Genomic DNA, 10548 nt, shown 5'->3' with positions numbered 1-10548 from the left:
ACCAGGCCCAGATCCCACAGAGCTTGTGCCCATTCCCCCCCACCCCTGCCTGGGGGTGACCAAGAGGAGGGAGGCTTCCCAGTGTTGCTTTATCATGTCTCTCCCTGGACTAATTACCTTTAGTCTCCAGATGAAATGAAATGAAATGACTGGAGCATTTCACCCGGGTTAGGGCAGCAGGAGCTGGAGTACACAAGCCAGCTCCATGGTCTTCTAGAAGCCCAGGGCAGAGGCACCATTTTGTTCTTGCTTCCTCCCCAGCTGCAGGGAAGGAGGGGCTTGGGAAAGAGAGGTGGGGAAGTCAGGCTCACAAAATGCCTGCTTGGAAGCAGAGCCAGGGGGGATTAAGAAATTCAGGCAGGCCAACTGGAGATACAGTCCTCTGAAGGCCCCAAAGATAAAGGGAAAGATGACAGAAAAAGGAGGTACGTGGGTCCAGAGAAAGGAAGGCAGGAGAGGAAAGGCAGACTATAGTGGCCAGGGGGAAATGACCAATCCCGGTCAAAGGCCAAATCTGTATTATCTGAGGTGTTGCTGGGAAAAAGATTTGCTGCGGTGGTGGTGGTGATGGTGGGGTGTATGTGCATGAGTGCCTTTGTGTGTGCATGAGACAGGAGCCTGTGTACCTACACACACACACACACACACACATCACTATTGGGTAGGCCTGTGCCAGAAACTGCTGCATTCCTCCTAAACCCAAAGCCAGCCCCCTTTCCAAAATGCTTTCTCATTATTTGCAGGCACATTTTTCTCCACCACACTCGGCTCTTATTTCTCTATTTCTATATGCTTGCTGCAGTTGAGGCTCTTCCCTGCTCTGTAATGCAACTGTAAAAACACCTGCATCTTATTACTGCTGCCTGGAGCCGGGCTGGGCTGGGCCCCTCTGCTCTCACCCCCTGCTCCCTTCTCCACCATGCTCAGTGAAGCAAAGCACCAGCGTTAACCCTGTGTGGCTGGGTCTCGGTCCTGGTCCTGGAGCCCTGGGTACCCCGAGGGGTGCAGACCATGCAGAAGAGGTGGAGATCCCCTACATCCCCGAGTAGACTTGGCAGGCATTTGGGGGACGGCCCTGGCTCCATGCTTTCCTTGTCCCAGACTTTTGATCTATTTCTCTTATCTCTGCTCCTCAGTTTCTCTCTCCAGAATGTGAGAATACCATTTTGTCTTGAAAGGAAAACTGGCAAACTTCTAAGACAGACTCCTTGAGAAGCCTGGCCCTTTAAGTATCTATTCCGTCTTCTTGCCTTGAGGAGCCATTGAGACTAAACCATTCCAGAAAAATAGCTGCTTTCCTCTTTAAAATATTTTAAATAAGGAAAGCATAAAGAATAAAAATGCCCCATAATCCTATCACCCTGAGAGTCCTGTTAACATTTCTTTTAATGCAATATGTGGACATGGCTAAAAAAATAATAATAAAAAAAGAAGCATAGAAGGTATAACATGAAACTTAAGTTTTTCTTCCCTTAAACCACAGTTGTTCCTTCCAAAGGTAATAATTATTAACAGTTTGTGTATCCTTCCAGGGAAAGGATTTGGGTATATACTGACATTTTTTTTTTTTGATTAAAAATAAGTCTGGAATTCTTGCCATGTCAGCACATGGAAACCCCCTTTGTTCTTTTTAATGGTTGCATATTAATTCGTGGTATGGCTGCACCATGGTTTATTTAACCAGTCTCCTAGTAATGGGCTCAGAGGCTGCTTCCAGTCTATAATCTTACAAACATTGCTGTAGTGAGGATCTTCAGACATACGCCTTGGGTGGACATGTATGAGTACATATCTGCAGGGAAATTCCTATGAGCACGGTTGCTGGAGCAAAGGATATGTTCATTTAGCATTTGTCTACTCTTTTTAAAGGGTGATTTTTTTTTTTTATTGCTCGTCTCCATTTTTCTTTCCTTTCTTTCTTTCTTTCTTTCTTTCTTTCTTTCTTTCTTTCTTTCTTTTTTACCAGGCAAACTCCAAGTCATCTATTAGAATCTAGCTCAAATTTTGTCTCCTCTGTGAAGCCTTCCCTGATTGATCAAGGAGCCTGCTGGATTCCCCTTCCATGCTTCCTTAGCTCACTTATCTAAGCCTTATTGTAGCTCAATTTTTAAAAGTGTTTGTTTTCCATACAGGACTGCAATATGAGCACATTGACGTCTTTTCTCTTGGGGCACAATACTTATGTCTTTTCAAAATTTTTATTTGTGCAATTCCACTCCTGGGTATATTTTCAATTCCCACAAGAATTGAAAGCAGGGACTTGAACAGATATTCATTCGTACTCTCATGTTCAGAGTAGCAATATTTACAATAGCCAAAGAGCAGAAACAACCCAAATGTCCATGACAGGTGAATAGATACAATGTGGTCCAGCATTCTCTCTTATCTGCTATTTTGCTTTCCCTGGTTTCAGTTATCTTTGGCCCATTGTCTGGAAACAGATGATCCTCCTGATGTATCTTCAGAAGATCAGTAGAAGCCTAACACTACACCATAAGGCCTTCATCATTCCCCTCACTTCGTCTCATCACGTAGGCGTTTTATCATCTCACATCATCACAAGAAGGGTGAGTGGTATAGTAAGATGCTTTGAGAGACCACAGTCACATAAATTTTATTAGAGTATACTGTTGTGATTGTTCCATTTTTTTTAGTGATTGTTCTATTTTAATTTTAGTTGCTGTTATTAATCTTTTACTATCCTTAATTTATAAATTAAACTTTATCATAGCTATGCATGTATAGGAAAAACATACTATATATAGGGTTCAATATTATCTGTGGTTTCGAGCATCTGTTGGAAAGTGTCCCCTGTGGATAAGGGGAGGTGCACACAAATATATATTATACAGCACATAACATATAATATATAATATATAACATATGTAATTCAGTCTTAAAAAGGAATGAAATTATGACATATGCTACAACATGGATAAACCTTGAAGGTATTATGATAAGTGAAATAAGCCAGTATGCACACACACAAACAAATATTGCATGATTCCACTAATAGGAGGTACATAGCATGGGCGAACCCATAGAGACAGGAAGTAGAATGGTGGCTGCCAGGGGCTGGGGAGAGAGAGCATGGAGAGTTAGTGTTTAGTGAGTGCAGAGCTTCAGTGTGAGAAGATGAAAGGTTCTGCAGATGCACGGTGGTGATGGCTGCACAGCAGTGCGAATGTACCTAGTGCTACTGGACCACACACTTAAAAATGGAGAGGATGGTAAATTTAATGTTATGCACATTTTACCACAGTAAAAAAATTGTTTCTTCATGTGGAAACATACCGTGTTATAGACTCAAAGTTCTTTGCAAGCTCTCTCTGCAAGCTCATCCCCTTACTTCAAGGCAACGCTGACCTATCCAGGATTGGAGAGTACTTATCCTATTTCCAGATATTTCCAGGGAAGGGAGCCCATTACATTATTAGGCAATCTTTTCCAGTGTCTCAAAACCCCAGACATTCTTGGTACCAGACCTTTCCTGCTGCACCTGAAGTTAATTTTTTCTTGGTCAGTAAGTGCTTTGTCAGGCCACTGACTCTTCACACACTCGAAGGCTCTTGTTACATCCCCCCCACACCATGTCTGAGCTGAGGGCACCGAGTAACAGGCTTGTGGGTGGACTTCAAGGGCCTTGTGAGACTTCCTCTCGTGCTTGCATCTCATCAGCAATGATGGATGGAAGGAGCCCACCCGTCTCTCACCTCATTTGTGATGCAGTTTGTTGGGTACTAGAGCTTCTCTCTCTCTCTCTCTCTCTCCCGGCTCTGCCCTCTGCACTCTTCTGTTGATGGCCTTTTGCTGATGGGGTGGAGCCCCCTCAAAGGACAAGAGCGGAACTGGTGACTCACCTCAGCAAGCCCCTTAGACTCTCCTCTGACTCGAGACTACATGGCACCTTCACCAGCTGTTGGAAGGTGTACTTGGCAGGCATGTTCTCCACGGCCTGGAAGATGCTGACCTTGTCAGCTTAGAAACATCAAAGGGCTGATGAGGGAAGAACAGGGGCTGAGAAAGGCACCATCACCTGGGTGCCTGTTGACCGCAGGCTTCCTAGGCCTGACACGGCTGAAAAATGTTGTCAGGAACTCAGAGGAAGTGGGAGCCTTCTCTGTTGTGAAGACCTGCCCCCAACCTCCTCCTGGGGCACAGGAAGGGGAGGGGGCGAAGCTAGTTGGTGGCCCCACGCTCAGTGGCTCAGATGTCACTGCTACCACAAAGGGAAATCCGTGTGGGGGTGGTACTTCCAGAGGCCTCATTCACCTGCAATTCAGAGGATCATAACATCACCCCATGTGTTTGTGGGCCAAGCCTGTCAGCCTCGTAACATTAGTCAATGCGCTTGAGTTGGTGCTGACATGTCTGATTTCAGCTCATGGTTTATGTGAAGGACCTGGCCTTGAGAAGAGGCTGAGCCCTCAGGAGACAACAGTCCTCAGGTCTTGCAACAAGAGTAGAGATGAGGAAGGAGAGTCAGTCCAGTAACTGGGTTTTGTAGGAACTAGATCATGGGCACTGACGTTCATGTAGTTTGCGTGTCATCAGCTCATCTCCATCTTTTACATTTCCTAATAAGCTAGAATGTGCAACAGAGTGAATTTCTGATGCTCTGATAGAATTTCCATTATGTTCAGGTGGTTTGAGGGCTGTCCTGTTTCTACAAGCATTTTGGAACTGCTAGTATTCATATTTGGTTGTTTTCTTCCTTTAGAAATCACACTGTATGTGTCTAGTTAGTTGTTGTATTGATTCCTATCATATCTTCCCACCCCCCAGACTACCCACGCGAAGAGCTGGTTTTAGGAATCACAGTCGTGTGCTCCAGAAGGTTTGAGAAAGATTGCTGGGTCTCATATGAAGAGAAGGCCTATATCTGTTAGTCACCACCAAATTCCCAGGACCTTGCATGTTGCAGGCCGTTAGAGGCTCTGATTCATAGCGGATAAATCTTACAGAGAGGAGAGAGTTCACTTGAGTTGCCGATATTCCCCAGCAAATCAGCAAGGAAGCCAGGAAGAGAAGCTCACAGGCCAGGTCTCTGCAGGAAGCCATGCCTGTCTTTTTATAAGCGTCCTGTGGATGGCTTTAGGTGTCAAGTAGCTCTCCCAGGGGAAGCAGTGGACAGGGCTGAGTCTTGAGCCTCGGGGTGGCTTTGAGACTGTGCTTCTGACAGGATGGGCAGGGCTCAAAAGCCTTGAAGAGCTGGAAAGGCTCTTCCTGCAGCAATAGGCAGGGGGAGGAACTTGGTCTTTGGGCTGGAGGCCCCTTGGCCTAGAATTGCCAAATGGCCAAATGTTAGGACCCCGACCCCCAGAGGTACTCCTGGAAAGGGTCTTCTTGCAGCCCTTGGAGCTGAGGCAGGGCTGGGCCTTCTCCCCTAGGACATGCTCCAGAGAGGCCAGAGCCAAGGGAATAATGCATCCATCTTGTTTCTCCCCTTAGGGCTCTGTTTTCTTTCTTAAGGAGAAGGCTTCCTATTTTTTTGTCAACTGGGTTCAGAAAGTCTCCTTCCCCATGGTCCAGACATTCTGACTGGACCAGAATGTGAGTAGGAGGGAAATTGTCTTTCCAAGAGTGCTCTGTGTTTGGATTGACCATCCCTTGTGCCCTGGGACTGAGAGCATGGGCCAGAGGCAGTAGTTGAACCAGGCATTAGAGCACCTTTGTCTGCTGTGCTTCACTTTTGGAAAGCCAACCGGGACAACACCTGAGCCTATAGGCAGCTCTGGCCCTTCCCTGGACCCTGTTCTAAAGACTTCCCTAGCGTCATATGTCCTTCCACACAAACTCTCCTTGTTCAGTCTGTGGTCCAAACAGCCTGAGGCCTGAGACAACGGTGGTTTTGCTGAGGCCATCAGAATGTTCAGCCTGTGGCTGGGCTCATTCCACCTCACAGAACTGGTGTGGCTACCACAGGTTCCCTGTGGGACAATTAGCTCACCCACCCACCTCAGGTCCATCAGAGGACTGGTTCATTTGCCCTGCTGTCTTGCCGCCCTCTCCCACTGCCCCTCCTCTGTGCCATCTCTCGGCACCATGTCCTGCAGGGACCCTGACACCTGGTACACCTCATGGGGCCAGCTTTCCTCAAGCTCAGCTCCATTGGTGTGAGGAGCTGAAGGTGTTTTCTCTTAAGGATAAGTTGGGAGAGGGTCAGAGAGTGCTGAGAAGTTACGCCTGTTTCTTCTTTCTTTTCCTTTCCCCCTCTGGGGCTGACAGACCAGATTTTTTTCTTTTTTACAGTACATTTTGGCAAGCCCCGTTTTTTTTTTTCTGAAGAAAAAAAAATAACAGGCATATTTTGGGCGATTACTCAACTGGGGTCCTTTGTGACAGGATATGCAGCTGCGTGACTAATGGAGCTGGCTTTCTCCTGGCTTCCTTCCCCTTTCAGAGCTCTTGTTTACTGCACTATACCAAAAAAAAAAAAAAAAAAAAAAAAAAAAAAAAGCCATAAGCTACAGATTTTTATATAAAAAAAATGCCTGTGAGATACTCAAAGGCAATAAATCCTTTGGATATTCCATTTCTAGGGCTGCAAACTCCTCACCCTCTCCCACTTTTTCTTTTCAAATGCTTAAGCTCTTGACTCACGACATGTGAATCTTCTTCTCCAACCCCCACATCCCTGCTTTCTTCTGAACATATGTCCAGCAGATCGTGTGTGTGAGTGTGTGTGTATGTTTGTTGGGGGGGTGGGGGTGGGGAGCAAGATGGGAACCATATTTTTGGTGCTTAACTCAGCAATTGCTAAAGGAAGGAATAATGACTTCCAGGGGCCTCGGGACCTTTTTTTCCAAGGCCTGTTGTGTTTCCATAATCTATGATAATTTTGTGGTGTAAGCAAAAGTTATTACAAAACATGGAACTAGCCTAATGAGGAAGGGTATGTTCTAAACAGGGAGGGACTGTCTCTTTATAGAGGAAGTCTGAATTTTGGCTGGCTTTGGAATTGAGAATCCTTGGCCTTCCCATGGAACTTTTGGAAGATATTCTCTCCAGCTTGTCATGTTCGACAACTGGAACTGGCCTTTTAGTTCTTCTAGAGATCAAACAGCTTTTTATTTCAGAAAGTGTCTGGCCTGTGGATGGGAAAAATGAACTAGCTAGTCAGGTTTGAAAGAGACAGATCGGTGTAGACGAGGTACACGATTTGTGGCCAGATGATTTGTGGGAGCCTCAGTTGGGATCTGGAGTAAGTCATTTAATATCTGTAGGTCTTAGTTGCTCTCGTGAAAATTAGGAGACTGTCCCATTCCCCTAGGTGGCAAGAAAGGTGAGATGACAGAAGTCCAAGGCATGGGAAGGAACTGTAAAGAAGTATTCGGTGACGCTGCTTCTCTAAAGGGCCCCTCAAGCTTTAAGCAGGGTAGAGAGGCTTGTTCCAGAAGAGACTTCCCGATGGATGGGACAGAGGCTGTTTATACAGTGGCCTTGGGACACCATCTCCAGGGGTATTTCGGAGGCTGGTATTGCCTCCAAGTTTGCCAAGTCCCTGGTCATCTTTCATGTGAGTCTCAGAATCCTAACTTTGATCACGTTCTTTTCCTACTCAGGGGGTTCTTGTCAACCCACATAAAAGCACCACTAACCCCGTCTTGCCTACCTTTTCTGTGTCTGGCTCATCCTTTGCCAACACACTGCCCCAGAGATGTGCACACTGGACGCAGTTTACTCTAACTTCCAGCCCAACATTTTCCCTGATGTCGCTTGGAGACCCCCTCCTTCTTTAGCCTCCTTCTATTCCTCTTGCCACTGCTTTCTGGTAAACCTTGCATATTTGTCATTTCCTAGAAGAGGTCACCTAAAATTTAGCTTTTCCAGGAGACTACACTGATTAAGGACATCACCAGGTTACCCTCCAGCAAACCATAGCAACTATATTTCTTTCTCTCCAGAGTTCAAGTCTAATGTTCTTGCCAAAGGCATTGACTTGATTGCACCACAGGGTAAACTGAGGTACCAGCCAGGGAACCAACTGGCCAGGGATAACATACCAAGTCCTTGACACAGACAGGAATAGAAACCCCACATCCTGATTCCACTTTGCCTGGAGTTTAAAAAGGCACCTTAGCTTGGATATCCCAGAATAGTTTCTCCCAGCCTGACCAGCTGTGAAGTGATATGTTGCAAGGGTTATTTTTTGACTTGGCTTAACTCTTAAAAAAACACCCCAAACTTCCTAAAATCAGCCTAAGAAAATCCATCTCTCACAAAGTCGTTTGCTTGCCAAGTATAAACCTAGTATATTACATCATGGACGCCTTTGGGCCTCACTCTCAACTTACGGCGACACTCAGGTATCTGAAGTAAATTCAGAAATCAGAGTTTATTGAAGGAAACAGATCATTAAGTCACTCCACTGGACTGCAGCCGTCCACATTGCTTATTTGGAGAAGCTGAACGTCGAATACTGTTCTCTTGATTCAAGGGGACTTGGAGTTATTCAACAAAGGGTGTGGCTATCCCATGGCGTGAGGCCTGTGGGGGCTCTTGGAAGAGGGAGGGGATGGCGGTGTGCTGGAGCTGCCTTGCATTGGCTGATTGTTAGATTTTCAGGAATTTTGTGAGCCAGTTGTTAAACAAGCCATTCTGAAAATGAAATTATATGAACCTATAATTGAATGCGTTATATTAAAAACAACAGCCATAAATACTAAAAACAGATCACATCCTAATTATTTTGCTTCAATTTACTATTATCTATGCTTTTGAGTTACATGTCTCCTCCATCCATATGGTGGGGACACCATATAATAGTAGGCTGCTTACCATCTCTTCCCAACTCCACATTCAGTAATCTTACATTGGGAAGTTTGAAATGGGCCACAGTGAGAATATTTATGTTACAGAAATCGGCAAACTCTACAAGCCAGGGCTTGTTCCATTGTTTTGTTGATTGTGTAGACTTCAGAAAGTGATAGAGAAGTTGCCAACAAGGTAGATTAAATATAAAAGTGTGTCATAGCTGTAGAGTGACATTGTAACACGAGGAATTGCAGTAATATTCTTCCAATATCCAAAAATAATGATCCAATTTAGCAGTTGCTCCTGTCATTGACAAATGAGTGAAGTTCTGAAATTCATCTTTGTTGCTCCGCTGTTGTTTTACTTATTATTGTAAGTGAAATTATCAACCAACATGCACGTCAGTTCTATATGTGGAAAGCTGATTGTTACACATTTACCATCCCCTCTTGGAAAGGTGTGTCTATGGACTGCTTTCTTGGGGTCCCAGAGGAATACCTGAAGCTCAACAGTAAGGAGCATGTCTGAGGGACAGATGTGGAAGGAGTACTTACTGCTGGGAAGAGACCAACACAGACAATCCAGTGTGGAGTCAGCAGAGACAAGCCCATCGGAACAGGAATGTGGAAAATACACCAGATTTGCTAAATCGAAATGTACTACTGTGTACCAACAAGGCTAGATGGTAGAAAAGCCATAATGACTTCTACATTCAAGGTGAGGGTTAAATGCTGTATATTCACAGTGCTTTAAAGGCCTTTTTTTCAAGGCCTTTTAATTATTATTATTATTATTTTTATTTTTAAAGATTTTATTTATTTATTCATGAGAGACACAGAGAGAGAGGCAGAGACACAGGCAGAGGGAGAAGCAGGCTCTATGCAGGGAGCATGATGTGGGACTCGATCCCAGGTCCCCAAATCAGGCACTGGGCTGAAGGCGGCGCTAAACCGCTGGGCCACCCAGGCTGCCTAAAGCCTTTTTAAAATTAAAAAAAATTTTTTTTATCCATGAGTTCATGTGCCCACCAGAACAGAACCATGAGGTAGATGGGTAAGTTAACTATCAACATCATATCCATTTAACAGATGGGAAACTGAGGCAATGGGTGTCTAAGTGGTTCACCTGAGGTTATTCTCTCCACATAAATGGCTAAGTTGGTATTTGAAGGAAAAATAGAAATAGCACAGACTTGGGTCAGACACATCTGGGTTAAAGATCCAACCTGTTATTTATGTAACTTTGTTACTTTACCTTTCAAAATCTTTTCCTTTCTTTTCTTTTCTTTTCTTTTCTTTTCTTTTCTTTTCTTTTCTTTTCTTTTCTTTTTTCTTTTCTTTCTTTTCTTTTCTTTCTTTTCTTTTCCTTTCTTTTCTTTTCCTTTCTTTTCTTTTCCTTTCCTTTCTTTTCTTTTCTTTTCTTTTCTTTTCTTTTCTTTTCTTTTCTTTTCTTTTCTTTTCTTTTTTCCTTTCTTTTCCTTTTCTTATAACCTACAAAATGAGGACAACAATGCCAGGTCACATGTTTGCAGTGAGGATTGGCTTAAATGAGATGATGGGTATAAAAGAACTGGTACTTAGGATGTCATCAATAAATGTTTATTTCCTTCTCCCTTCTACCATGATGTTTTAAAATTGCTTATGTTTGATTTTTAAATGCAGTATATGACTCTTTTGGCTAATGTATTCATTTTTCTAATTATAATTTTTAGGTTTCAGTAAAATTATTCTACATAGTTTAGGTGAAATTAATTAGAGGAGGTAGGGGCAGGGGCAGGGGTGTGGGGGGTGG

The 10548-nt window shown here is 44.2% G+C and overlaps 1 long non-coding RNA gene across 1 annotated transcript; it reads left to right on the top strand.

Annotated features, from left to right (window-relative positions):
* The first annotated feature begins 317 nt into the window (after window positions 1-317).
* On the top strand, window positions 318-9677 carry LOC112927129 (uncharacterized). Its single transcript, XR_003236469.2, has 3 exons — window positions 318-425; window positions 2414-2567; window positions 9215-9677. It is a non-coding gene; the product is annotated as an uncharacterized lncRNA (long non-coding RNA).
* The last annotated feature ends 871 nt before the right edge of the window (window positions 9678-10548 follow it).

The sequence above is a fragment of the Vulpes vulpes genome, chromosome 6 (genome assembly GCF_048418805.1).
Source record: "Vulpes vulpes isolate BD-2025 chromosome 6, VulVul3, whole genome shotgun sequence".
NCBI lineage: Eukaryota > Metazoa > Chordata > Mammalia > Carnivora > Canidae > Vulpes > Vulpes vulpes.
This window is presented reverse-complemented; position numbering and strand designations above follow the sequence as displayed.